General features: G+C 43.1%; 1 protein-coding gene across 1 annotated transcript in view; it reads left to right on the top strand.

The window, feature by feature from the left end:
• The window catches only part of LOC126354527 (homeodomain-only protein-like), a 348,066-nt gene that overhangs the window by 189,005 nt on the left and 145,364 nt on the right, over window positions 1–13,697 (top strand). The window contains exon 3 of the mRNA XM_050004254.1: window positions 12,376–12,441. The gene's annotated coding sequence lies outside the window, so the exon portion shown is untranslated. The remainder of the gene's footprint in view (window positions 1–12,375; window positions 12,442–13,697) is intronic.

Genomic DNA, 13,697 nt, shown 5'->3' with positions numbered 1-13,697 from the left:
AAGACGTCGCTTACTCGTGTGAGATTATGTTGTCAGCACGCGATAAATTTTGAAAGAGGCCTCATTTCGGGGCTTCATTTGACCGGCTGGTCGAATCCAGCAATATTCAGATTTGTGGAGCACTCGGATGTGATGGTGGACTAATGTTGGACTGCACGAGAAGGTGAGGCCAGGCATACTCATCGCCAAGGTTCTGATGGACTAGGTCTGACAACCACAAGGGATGGTCTCCATATTGTGCACCAAACACATGGAAACCTTTTCACATCTACGCCTGGCATCAAAGAAAAAATAATGGACTCCCTGCAACATTCTATGTCCTCCTACACCACTGCACGGGGATTAGCAGCAACCGGACTATGCGTAGGCTGGCTTCAAAACAACACCACAAACGGCTGCTTTTGGAGTGCTGTCCTGTGTCAAAGAAGTGTGGACTACTGATGTGTGGCGTGGCATAGTGTTGAGCAATGTATAGTGGCTCTTCACCACCATGGGTGACATTTTCGTCTCTGTTGATCCATTGTGGACGTGAGACAGCGGTTGGTCAATCATTTAACAATGAAATTCGCCAAGGCCGCGCAGTTGGGATGTTATGTTATAATATATGAAAAGCACCAGTTTGCTTTTGTTCTACAATATATTGTAGAACAAAAGCAAACTGGTTCTTTTCATTTATTATAATGTTGTTCTACCAAGAACCGACGAAAGATTCTGTTAATATGTTATTTTATTTTATTTTTACTTTGTTTCGGCATTCCATTATACCATCTTCAGGCCCAGTATGCATCTTTCAAAAATAAACGTTGTCGGCATACTGGGCCATATGTTCCTGGATGTCGTGAATTCTAGACCGTATTCCAAGTGCTTGCTTCGAATACCTGATGACATAATGGAATGCCGAAACTGGTAGTAGAAATAAAATAAAATAATATCTGTACGGCTGTTAGCGAATTTAATTGTTAAATGGATAACCATCATCGGCGAGTGTGACGAAGATCTTGGGACAGGTCCCATTCTTCCAATGTTTTGGACGGCCACAACGGTGTTACTCCGGGACTCCGGGAATCATGGTGTAGGAGATCATTGGGTATGTCTGTAGGTGACTGTACTAATGCGTTACCCCTCATGTGACAGTATCATGGTGCCATAATGACCGTCCACACACAGCGCGTGTTTCTGTGAACTGTCTGCGTGATCCCCAGGTCTGTCCTTGATAAAACACTTGTGGGATCAACTCAGACACCATCTCTGTCCCAGTCCCATCATCCAGTTTATCAAGGGATGGCTTGCCTCAGTAGAGGATGCAACGGTGCATACCTCCAGGCCAGAGGGATAGCAACGTAGTACTGATAACTGTGTTAATACTGCAAAGTTCTTTGTAACTTCGATTCGATTTTGCGATTACTGTAATAACATCACATTACTTATCCAACCTGCGAAGTTTCATTTCGTTTCCATCTCCACTTCTGATTGCTACGCTTGTTTTGTCAGGCAGTGTATTATTTGGGACGGTTATGCAAAATACTCTATGAACTCAGGAATCTTGGTACAGACTGCACATATTCTTCAAGTCAATTTCTGGTGAGAAGAATGCACAGAATTCCCTTGTAAGTGGAAGAAATCGGAGGAGCAATTGCATCAGTGCTATGCTACGCACGGAGTGTTCAGCTTCGTACTGCAAGGTGGAACGCTGCTGCGACAATGACCTCAGTGGCGTACTGGCGCAATCAGTGTCGAGGAAACGAACGTTGACTGTTTCCGGAGTAAACCTCTTGTTCCACCACGAATACCGTTGGCCTTTCTTCGGTTGCTGGCTTCAGATAATCTTGTACACAGGTTCTTCCCATGTTGAAAACTCAACTGGTGTTGTAGCGCTCTCCTCCCTGAGAACGTCAAAAATAGTTCTTGAAAGTAATTTAATAATCCGGCACAGTCGCGTTTATTTGCAACGAAATTACCGGTTTCGGCCGGCATCGGCCAGTCTCAGATCATAAAACACAAGCCCTGTTTCAGTCCCACCATTGCGGAAGATGGCCGAAGCAGATACTTTCGCTATAAACAATTGTGATTGCGTTGGATAATTAAAAATACGCTGTTGTCCAGAATTAAAGCAACAAACGGAATTTTTTCAAGGTTGTGTTTATTTTGCCGCAAAACAGTATAAACAGGTGATAGTAAGCTAAAAAGAATGTAAATAATACAGAACGTAATGCGTAACAGAAGACAAAAATTTTCGTCTTTTCTTCCAACTTAACGGATCTGCACGCAGCTATGTGCTCAGTGTGGTGTTTGAACAGCTCTGACAGCGATAGGGGAAGCTGTGAATGATTTCATCAATCATTTTTCCCGCAGAGCTGCTAGCAAGTCTTGGAAAGTGGTTGGTGGATGCTGACGTGGTGCAACCCGTCTCCCAAGTGCACCCCAGGTGTGCTCTATGGGCTTCAAATTGGGAGAGCAAGCAGTTCACGTCATGCGTGCTATATCTTTCGTTTCCAAGAAAACTTCAACCACCCGTGCTCTCGCCCACAGCACCTCGCAGTAACCGCACATGAGTTCCGAAGGTCTCGTCTCGATAGCTGACAGCAATTAAACCTTGCCGATTCTCCCGTACAATTTCATGACGATGTGTTCGAGTGGTCAACACAAGCCCTGCTTGCACCATTAACGATCTTCCTCGATATCGGTCTCTTTACACAATGTTTGGGTCCCGAAATCGTGTTCCACGTTTCCTCCAGATGTGAAACCGTCTAGAACCACTCTCCAGACCAAATCGGAACTCATGTTTGAAGAGAACGTTGGCCCACTGTTCGGCCGTTCAGATGGCGTGTGAACGACTCAACTCTAGACGTTTCTTTCTGTGAAGATGCGACCTACAGCACGTCTTCGGCAGTAACGGCCACTCTGTCGAAGCCTTCTATTCACCTTTTACCTCAATCCAAAACATCCAGTGGATGCTGGGAAGTCAGATGCCAGTTGCTGTGCAGTACCGTCATGCCCTTACAGCCAAATAATGGTCCTCTATTTCTGAAGTCACACATGGTCGGTCCTGCCCAGGTCTTCGGGATACGGTTTCAGTCTCTATAAACTGTCGCCACAGAAACAGCTGAACGAGTCACATTAAGCTATCGGGCCACATAAATTTGCGACTGTTCTACCTCCATTCTTCCAATGGCAATCCATCACATAGAGCCTGGTACACGTCTTCTCTGTGCCATTCTGCACCGTCTGTCACTGCATATGTGGAACTACACTACCCTGTTTGATAGGTGCCCTGACGTCATCGTTGGCGTGGTTTTCCTTTGTCCGGAATGCCATCTTCCCGGCAGAACGCGATCGCACGGACATCCATTGACAGTTTGTATGATTATATCGTAAATTAGATACAGGACCGGGAAATAGCGGTTTGTTGCTGTAATTTTGGACACCAGCGTTTTTTGAAAACATTCACTTCGACAGAAAAGTCATTTTACCAAGCAGATTTTTTTCTGTTTCTTTCCTGGTATGACCGTTTTTGCACAAAGCCTGTGACTGACATTGTATTGTTTCTCGAGTTTGAACTTAATGACCTCGCTCTTCATTTTGAAAGCCTGTCGCTTCTTTAAACTTTAACCTATGAGATTATAAAAGACTGTCAGCAGGGTAATCAATGCCCTGAAATGCCTTTATGTGAAGTATGACCTACTAGTGAACAAACGCAAATTGACAAACTTTATTTACCATTTCATAATGGCAAGAAACTTCCTCATATCGCAACGAGGGTAATTAAAAGAGGTTTAACATTAGGTAAACCAAGACTAAACTGAAAGCATAATCCTTGCAACATATCTTACTCAGCTGTTCACTACATATGTATGGTAACTAAAGTTGTAGGTGCAGATTGTGGAATCCAAGTGCTTATACTCTGTATCCTGCAACATATAGCAAACTCAAAAACTTTGAGCTAATGTGACAGCGACATATCGAAGTCTCCTATGCTGCAACCACCTACCTTGAAGTTTCACTGCAACACTAACTTACGTGACTACCTGAAAATATCATTTAAAAATAACAGTGTCATTACTGCTAAAGGAGAAAATTTATTTTCTCTCGGCTTGAAATGTAGTGAAAGTGAAACATAGTTCAGTCTAGTATGTAATTCGTAATTGAAGACATGTAATGATTTGATACTTAATGTGTATATATATATAGCGTTGTTCAAAAAATATTTCATGTACAGCACAAGCGCCCTTCAGCGGACCACAGGACTTTACATGACCGTAAATTTACAAAAAAACGAAAATCAGCCCGTATTTACAATAATACTCATAATATTATTCAGCCAGTGCCAAAGCAATGGGATGGACCACTTACAACTTCGGACGAGTGAATAGTAATTGGATACTGATTTACACATTTTCTAACATAACTGTGAACTCGAACAAAGAACGAATATTGACAGCTTTGAATACAACTGCAAACTAAACCGAATAAATAAATCTGATGCGTCACACATTACAGTTAAGCTAAGGCAAGCACGGGACCATTTCACTTTAATCCAGAATGGCTTTGCATCGAGAGATCGTTTCATTATCACAAGACAAAGCGTCTACAATGAAAATATCAGCACAATGTCACAGTACCAGGGGGAAGAGAAGATTATGTTGCGTTGTCCACTGGACATGCAGCCCTCACTTACCGATTCTGCCTGCAAACAATTCTATTGGCCGGTTCACTTGTGACTTTAGACAACTTGCTTAAGACAAGGCTTGCAGATCCCAACGAAACGTAAGCTGCTGTAGCAGATGGACAATGATTATATTTCTTTGAGACAGACAATGTGCGCATGAATACATAGATGAAGGTGTCTGCCGCAGACGACTTCCAACCTTTTGTCCCAATAAGCTGTCATTATACAAATTCTTACCCCCCGTCACCTCCCCCCCACCCCGTCAACCCACCCCTACATTGAAATTGTTATCAGTGACCATGCGGCTGTTATAGTAGCAATGAACACCGAATTACAAGGGGCAACTAAAACAAGTAAAAAGCTTAGAATACTGAAATATCAATTGTTGTAAGGGCTAAACTGAATATCAGCTATGATGAGCTCACAGTGCAATGAATACCACATTACAAAGGGCAGCTAATACATGTAGAAAGATTTATATGCTCCGCAAATTAGACAAAGAAGCAGTAGTGTCATATCTCAATGAGTAACTTGAAACCTTTAGCTGAGAATAGAAGCTTGGAGAGGAATTATAACTCAATTTTAGAAGAATAGTAGACCATGTCCTGGATAATTATGTACCCAGTAGAACAGTTCACGATTTGTGCTGTACAGTCACCGTAAAAAAAAAAAAAAAATATTTAAAAACAGAGACCACTTCAGAGGGGGGGGGGGGGGGTTAAATCGAAGAATAGAACTATGAATAAAACGGTCTGGTAATCAAGAGAGCAATGTGTGAAGCTTTCGATGACTACCACAGCAGAATACTGTGGAAAGATTTTTCACAAAACCCAAAGAAATTCTGGTCGTATGTAAAGGCTGTTGGGAACACCAAAGTTGGTGTCGAGTCGCTTGTCGATAAGATATGAACTGAAACTGAGGGCAACATAGCAAAAGCAGAAATGCTCACAGCCGTTTTCAAATGTTCCTTTATAAAGGTAAACCTAGACGTTTGACCCCAATTTAATATTCGTACCAAAGGAAACATGGCTGTAATAAGTGGAAGTGTTCAGATGGTTCAAATGGCTCTGAGCACTATGGGACTTAACATCTGTGGTCATCAGTCCCCTAGAACTTAGAACTACTTAAACCTAACTAACCTAAGGACATCACACACATCCATGCCCGAGGCAGGATTCGAACCTGCGACCGTAGCGGTCCCTCGGTTCCGGACTGAGCGCCTAGAACCGCTAGACCACCGTGGCCGGCAGTGTAAGTGTTATTGACAATGAGAAACAGCTGAAATTGTTAAAACTGAGCAAAGTCCCATGGTCTGATGAAATTCATACCAGATTCTATATCCAATTCACGGTTACATTAGTCCTTCTGTTAACTATAATGTATCGTAGATCCCTCGAACAAAGAACCTTTCTCAGTAGCTGGAAGAAAGCGCGGTTCACACCTGTCTACAAGCAGGGAAGCAGACAAAACACCCTTGCCATTCACTTGTTGTAGAACCTTAGAGCACTTCCTGAGCTCAAGAATAATGTGTTGTCTCGAACAAACGGCATCCTTCATGCCATCCAGCAGGGATTTCGAGAACACAGACCATGTGAAATCAGTTCGCATTTTTCTCACCTGACATCCCGAAACCCATAGATCAGTCAGTCAGGTAGATGCAGTGTTTCTCGATTTCCGAAAAGCGTTTGCCTCAGTACCCTCCTACGCTTATTATCAAAAGCGCGCTCGTATGGGGTATCAGATGAAATTTATGACTGTGCTGAGGATTTCTCCGTAGGGTGGACACAGCACGTTGTCTTGTATTGAGAGTCGACGACAGATGTAGAAATAACTTTGGGTGTGCCGCAAGGTAGTGTCTTGGGATTCTTGCTGTTCGTGTTGTATATTAGTGACCATACGGACAATGTTAATGATGACCTCAGGCTTTTCGTAGATGACGTGGGATCTACAAAGAATTATAGTCCGAACGAAGGCGGCATAAATATTCAGTCAAATCTTGATACGATTTCAAAGAGCTGCAGAGAGCGGCAACTTACTTTAAATGTTCAGAAATGTAAAATTGTGCACTTCACAAAACGTAAAAATATAGTATCCATTGAACATAACACCAGTGAGCCACTGTTGCAATCCAAAAAATACCTGGTTGTAATACTTAGTAAGGTCATGAAGTGGAACGATCGCATAAACTCAGTCGTGGGCAAAGCAGGTAGCAGACTTCGGTTTATTGGTAGAATACTAGTGTAATGCTATTGGTCTAGATCCGGAGTTTGAAGATCAAAAGTTAAATTGGCAAGATGGGTATAAACTGATCCAAATGATATTCGGTATGACTGTGGAGAAGAGCAGACAGTTCGGCACATGCTTCGGTGTCGATTTGGCCCAGTCTCTTGTACAGAAGATGATCTTCAACAAGCAACAGAAAATGCACTGAAAATGACCAAGTTTTAGTCAAAAGCAATTTAATCATAAATGCGTAAAATGTATGTACATGCATCTGTATGTTTATGACTCGAGAGTAATAATAATAATTGGTCTACAAAGGAGACTGCTTACAAATCACTCGTGCTATCCATCCTAAAGTTTCATATCAGCGCACACTCCGCTGCAGAGTGAAAATCTCATTCTGGCAACATACCCCAGGCTGTGGCTAAGCCATGTCTGCAGAAATCCTTTCTTTCAGGATTGCTAGTTCTGCAAGGTTCGCAGGAGAGCTTTCTGTAAAGTTTGGAAGGTAGGAGGCGGGGTACTGGGAGAAGTAAAGCTGTGCGGAAGAGGCGTGAGTCGTGCTTGGGTACTCAGTCGGTAGAGCACTTGCCCAAGGTAAAAGTCCCGAGTTCGAGTCTCGGTCCGGCACACAGTTTTAATCTGCCAGGAAGTTTCATCCTGAAGTATTGTTCAAGTGTGTGGCACCAGTACCAAGTAGGACTAGCAGGGGATATTGAACGAATACAGAGAAGGGCAGCACGAATGGTCGCAGGTTTGTTTCACCGGCGGGAAACTGCCACAGCGCTGTTGAAAGAACTGAGCTGGTAGACTCTTGAAGATAGACGTAAACTATCCCGAGAAAGTCTACTGGCAAAGTTTCAAGAACCGGCTTTAAATGATGACTGGAGGGATATACTATAAGCCCCGACAGATCGCTCTTATAGGGATCGTGAGGACAAGACTAGATTAACTGCAGGACGCACAGAGTCATTTAAACAATCACTCTTCCCGCTCTCCATACTTAAATGGAACGGGAAGAAGCCCTAACAACTGGTACAGTGGGGCATACCCTCTGCCATGCACTTCACAGTGGTTCGCGGAATGTAGATGTGGCAGTAGACACGCGACCAAGAGCCACGTGTCATCAGATGTGGGCAATGATGTTCATTGACTGTTTCAAAACTGTATCAATAAATGCATAACATTGCTTCATTAGGACTCGTCCAGGTGTTTGGTAACGAATCGAAACAGTCGCGTAATATGTGTCCTGAATTCCCATGACAAAAGAGACCTTGCAGAGGTAGTCGCCAGCGGCTGTGACGACGTGACCTCTACCTCTGCCGTGGAGGGACGAGCCCAGGGCACGAGTAGGTGCGCAAGGTCGCAAGGTCTTTCAAAATAGGGACCGGACGGCTGGTCCGCTCCCACGTATTCCTGGCCGCGTGTTTCGCAAGGGGTGGGCACTGTGCGTGGTCTGGCGGCCCTCCAGGCTCCGCTTTCCGCCGTCTGCCTCTTACCGATTGTAAACATCCCTTCACGGACGACGTCCGGTGGCGACAGGGTGAAACGGACATGGTCGTCCGTTTGTCCCACTCAAATGACAGTATAAACTGGGAAAAACAAACTGTTACAGCATGCTGAAAATCCAACCCGTTGAGAATGTCATATGTTACCAGAAGATTCCAGAATGTTGTACTTAATAATTCAAACAGTTTAAGCAGAGAGATTCTTGAGAATGGGGAGAATCAATTATGGAGTTCCACAAGGCTCAATCTTAGGTCCGTTATTAATTCTCCTATACGCAAATGACCTTCCGTTTAATATACAACAACAATTAGTTCACTCTTTGAGACAACACGAGCGTTGTAATCAATCCAAACATACACCGAGGTGACTCAAGTCATGGGATAGCGATATGCACGTATGCAGATGGAGATAGTATCGCAGGGCACCGCAGCTCATTGGCGGAGCTGTCGTTTGTACTCAGATGATACATGTGTAATGGTTTCCGACGTGATTAAGGACGCACGAAAGAAGTTAACAGACGCTGAGCGCGGAATGATAGTTGCAACTTGACGCATTTCGGAAGTCAGGGAATTCGATATTCCGAGATCCACGGTTTCAAAAGCGTACCGAAAATACCAAATCTCTGGAATTACCTTTCATCACGGACAACGACCGGAAGCAGCGAGGTCTGCGTAGAGTTGTCAGTGCTGACAGACAAGCAACAATGCGCAAAATAACCGCAGAAATGAAGGTGGGACGTACGACGAAATATAGCGTTAATGGGCTATGGCAGCAGACGACCGACGCTAGTGCTTTTGCCTACAGCGCTTCTTCTCGTCTCGAGACCATATAGGCTGGACCTTAGAGGATTGGAAAACCTCGACCTGGTCAGATGAGACCAGATTTCACTTGGTAAGTGCTCGTGGTAGGATTCGAATGTGGCTCAGACCCCAAGAAGCCATGGATCCATGCTGGCAACAAGGCACTGTGCAGGAAGGTGGTAGCTCCATAATGGTGTGGGGCTGTGTTTACATGGATCATTGACGGGAAATGATTAGGTTCGGCTATTTGGAGATCATGTGCAGCCATTCATTCCCACACAACGATGGATTTTTTATGGATGGCAGTGTGCCACATCAGCGGGTGATAATCGTTTGAAAAAGATTCTGGACAGTTCGAGGGAATGATCTGGTCACCGAGATAGCCCGACATGAATCTCTTCGAGAAGTTATCAGATGTAGCCGGAGGTCATTTAGTGCACAAAATGCTGCACTGGCAATACTTTCTCAATTATGGACGACTATAAAGGCAGCATAGCTCAATATTTCTCCAGGGGATTTCCAGCAACTTGTTGAATCCATTCCAAGTCGAGCTGTTGCACTATGTCGGCCAAAAGGAGATCCGACACGGTATTAGGAGGTATCTCACGACTTTTGTCACCTCAGTGTGCGTTCGCCAGTATACGGTTCAAATGGCTCTAAGCACTGTGGGACTTAACATCTGAGGTCATCAGTCCCCTAGACTTAGAAGTACTTAAACCTAAATAACCTAAGGACATGACACACATCCATGCCCGAGGCAGGTTTCGAACCTGCGACCGTAGCAGCCTCACGGTTCCGGACGGAAGCGCCCCAACATAAGGAATGATGAATAATGTTGTTGAAAGTGCTTTTAAGTGGCTTTCTGCAGATGGCATCACTCTCAGTTTCTAATGTTAAATGTAATACTTAGTGAGAAAATGATAACTATGGTGGAAACCATAACTTTTTGGTGACACGTTTATGAAATTTTAAAGTGGAAAAACAAGTTTTGGAACTTCCAAAATAACTTACGATTCATTGCAGACCTTTCCCAAAGAAAAAGCAGTAAGGTAAAATACTTTGCGTATTTTCATTCAGCAGTGTCAGAATACCGTTCAGTTTTCATTATTCAGAAACGTGCTGTAAGAATAATGTGTCGTGCTAAACTCACTATCGTCTTATAGACAGCTGATTAAGAAGTTAAGCATTTTCACTATTGATTCACAGTACATTTATTAGCTCATGGAGTTTCTTTTACGTAACCTACTACAGTTCTAAAAGTACGATGATGTATGTAATTACAATATCAGAACAGAAAATGACATTCTTTATTCCACATTAAAGTTGTTTTCAGCTCAAAAAGGGATGCAAATTTGGTTATACGATAAATCATGCAAATGTAAAGGTTGTCAATTCACTTAAATACCAAGGAACTAAAACTACTAACAACTTAAATTGGAACGATCACATAGATAATATCGTAGGGGAGACGAATAGAAGATTGCATTTTATTGGCAGGACACTTAGAAGATGCAACAGATTTGCTAAAGAGACTACCTACACTACGCTTGTCCTTCCTCTTCTGGAATATTGCTGCGCAGAATAGGATCCTTACAAGATAGGATTGACGGAGGATTTCGAAGCAGTTTAAAGAAGGGCAGCGCGTTTTGTATTATCGCGGAAAGTGGTACAGATATGATACGCGTGTTGGGGAGGCAACCATTAAAACAAAGGCGTTCTTCGTTGCGGTGAGATCTCTACACGAAATTTCCAAATTTCTCCTCCGAATGCGAAAATAGTTTGTTGTCGGTTCGACGAAACCTCTACCAGGCACCTAACAGTTCAAGTAGTCATGTAGATGTACATGCATGATGCTGCCACTAAAATTTTTAATCACTTCAATTCGAAAACAAACTAAAAAAGCCTCTCATAGACATTCCGTCTATTCAATAGAAAAAATTATGTTTTTGTAATATGTGAAAGGTGGTGGGTAGAAATTAATAATCCCCATCTGCATTTTTTTAAAAAAATAAACAGATCTTACACGTCGGCAACATGTAGGTGTATTTACATATGAATGTGCAACGTGAATGTAAAATGACTCGTTCCACATCACTATTATTAATCATAAAAATGATTAATCGAACATGAAATTAACTAATTGTCTCTTAATCAAAATATCCACGGGTGTACTGCCGGTCTATAGTGTCCAACGGGCACAATATTTCGGCGATCAAACATATCGCCATCATCAGGTGAACTGACGGACTGAGCTCCTGTGAACGTGCCGGCACGGAGATCCCCCTGAGCAGCCATAGCGTACGGATCTCCGTGCCGGCACGTTCACAGGAGCTCAGTCCGTCAGTTCACCTGATGATGGCGATATGTTTGATCGCCGAAATATTGTGCCCGTTGGACACTATAGACCGGCAGTACACCCGTGGATATTTTGATTATCAAATACGCCGGGAGAAACTCAAGTAATTGTCTCTTACATCTAAATACAATGCAAAAAATTGGAAAGTAGAAACATTTTCTCATTACACTAAACAAAACGTCGGTCTAGTCTTTAGTCCTTCCATAATGTAATGTAGTTCAACGCGGTACATGTAGTGAAAACTCCAGACGTCCTGAGCTAGTTATGATTGCTTGTTGTCTGATCATTCCAGACCTTCCTATGCTCAGTTAGGGTGTATGCATCCGGGCATGCCGTCCAACATGGGTCTACAGTGACATCCGGAAGCCTCACAGATTTGGCTACTGCACGATTCCACCAGCCGCCCAAACTGAGACCCACAATGAGCCCCTTCCAAACTCTGTCACGTACTGATAATATTGTCTCACACGAGTTCAGAGCATGCTCGTGTCCTTTACAGCTATCACTCAACATCTGACACTATTCACGCACCTTATATACCTTTCCCGGCCCTGTAACAACATTAAACACGAATACTACGAACACTCTCTGATGGCCGCTCTGTGTATGCCATAGAAATGCAACTCTATAATCCTTAACGTACCTACTGATGTGCACGTGCACGAAGTTGGATTCACATCCGACCATGTCTTCTGGGTGCTTCACATTTTTGTCAGACAGTGTACATATATTTTGGAAGGGGCTCTTTGCTTCTACAATGCTCAGCTAAGTTGATAGTTGTTACACAAGTCTGAATGAGAGCAATTCACTATTTGTTTCAGGTTCCGCATCTGTACAGGAGCGCTGACTTGTTTGTGAGCTACTAAGCAAAACTTTCTTCGTTAAAGGTAAGGAAATACACTTTGTTGTTGCTTTACAGTCCGTTGACACCTACTGCAGAGTTTTCCACGCAAGCGAAGAGACCTTCTTTTTCTTTACGAGATATATTTTCAAGAGAGGCTCCTGCGAATTAGAGACTTGGCGCTGGTATAAGATATTGGGCTAGCATTTATTATTTGCGCACGGGTTTGGATGACGCGTTCTTCGCCTGTTTAGTTCTAAGATTTTTTTCACCATGTACTTTCCCAGTCGCAATTGTGTCTTTACGGACAGCTCCTTCCTAACGCTTCTCCTGTCAACCGACAGTTTCTTTCATAAAAAGATGAGAGGAAGTATCACCCACTAGAACCAACTGGAGCTCTACACTTATTAGAAACAATTTTATATGGTAGTGTGTATACGGAGCGATTATTCAAAGTCTTTGCGTCAAACGTCTAGGGTTGATAGATAGCGTCATGAAGAACAACTTTTGTTACGCAAATGTACGCTGACGTTTTCTGTCGACTCTTGGCGTCTTTTCGTTGAAGTGACCTGCCCTTGGATTACGAGATTTCATCGATCTAGCAGCGTCTACTAACCAGGTGTGTTGCATCTGCACACTGACTAACCCAATAAATTGATAGAGTGATTTTAAACAAGAAAATGTTGAGGACGAAAGTATCGTAAGGGAGAAAGATATTTTAGAAGCGAATCATGAACTTTAATTTTTGCTCAGCCGACCCCCCACACGCGGAGCAGATAACTAGGTTATAGACAACACACATGGTACACGCATGTTGCAGAGTGGCTACTGCTGTCTCCCAGGGGCATAACCAATTACAAAAGACGCTGATGGCTCCGGGAAGCGTCTGTGAATATTTTGTCTGTAACTAAAGTGTTCCCCATGATGTGATCTATCAGCCTTAGACGTTTGATGCAAAGATTTCGCCCTATGTATACGACCATAGTGTTGAATAACGTTATACGTGGCTTATTAAGCATGATCTGTTTTAACAATCAGTTCACATACTTTTCACGGAATATACAACGAATCTGACCAACTAGCAGGTGAGATAATGCGTAAAACGAAGTATGTTTTTCTGACCCTGAAAAGCAACACTTATATTCAGCCAGTACTGTAGTAACAGGGAGTGTACGTTACGTGGCACTCCCATCGACTATCTCTTCGTACGATGTGCAGCTGATCTTAGCCAGTACGTGAGTACTGTTGTTACCAATTTATTGACAGATGCACTCTCAAAAATAAAATCCAATTAACTGCAGA

Source organism: Schistocerca gregaria, chromosome 3 (assembly GCF_023897955.1).
Source record: "Schistocerca gregaria isolate iqSchGreg1 chromosome 3, iqSchGreg1.2, whole genome shotgun sequence".
NCBI lineage: Eukaryota > Metazoa > Arthropoda > Insecta > Orthoptera > Acrididae > Schistocerca > Schistocerca gregaria.
The sequence above is the reverse complement of the archived record's forward strand: the minus strand, read 5'-3'. Positions and strand labels throughout refer to the sequence as shown.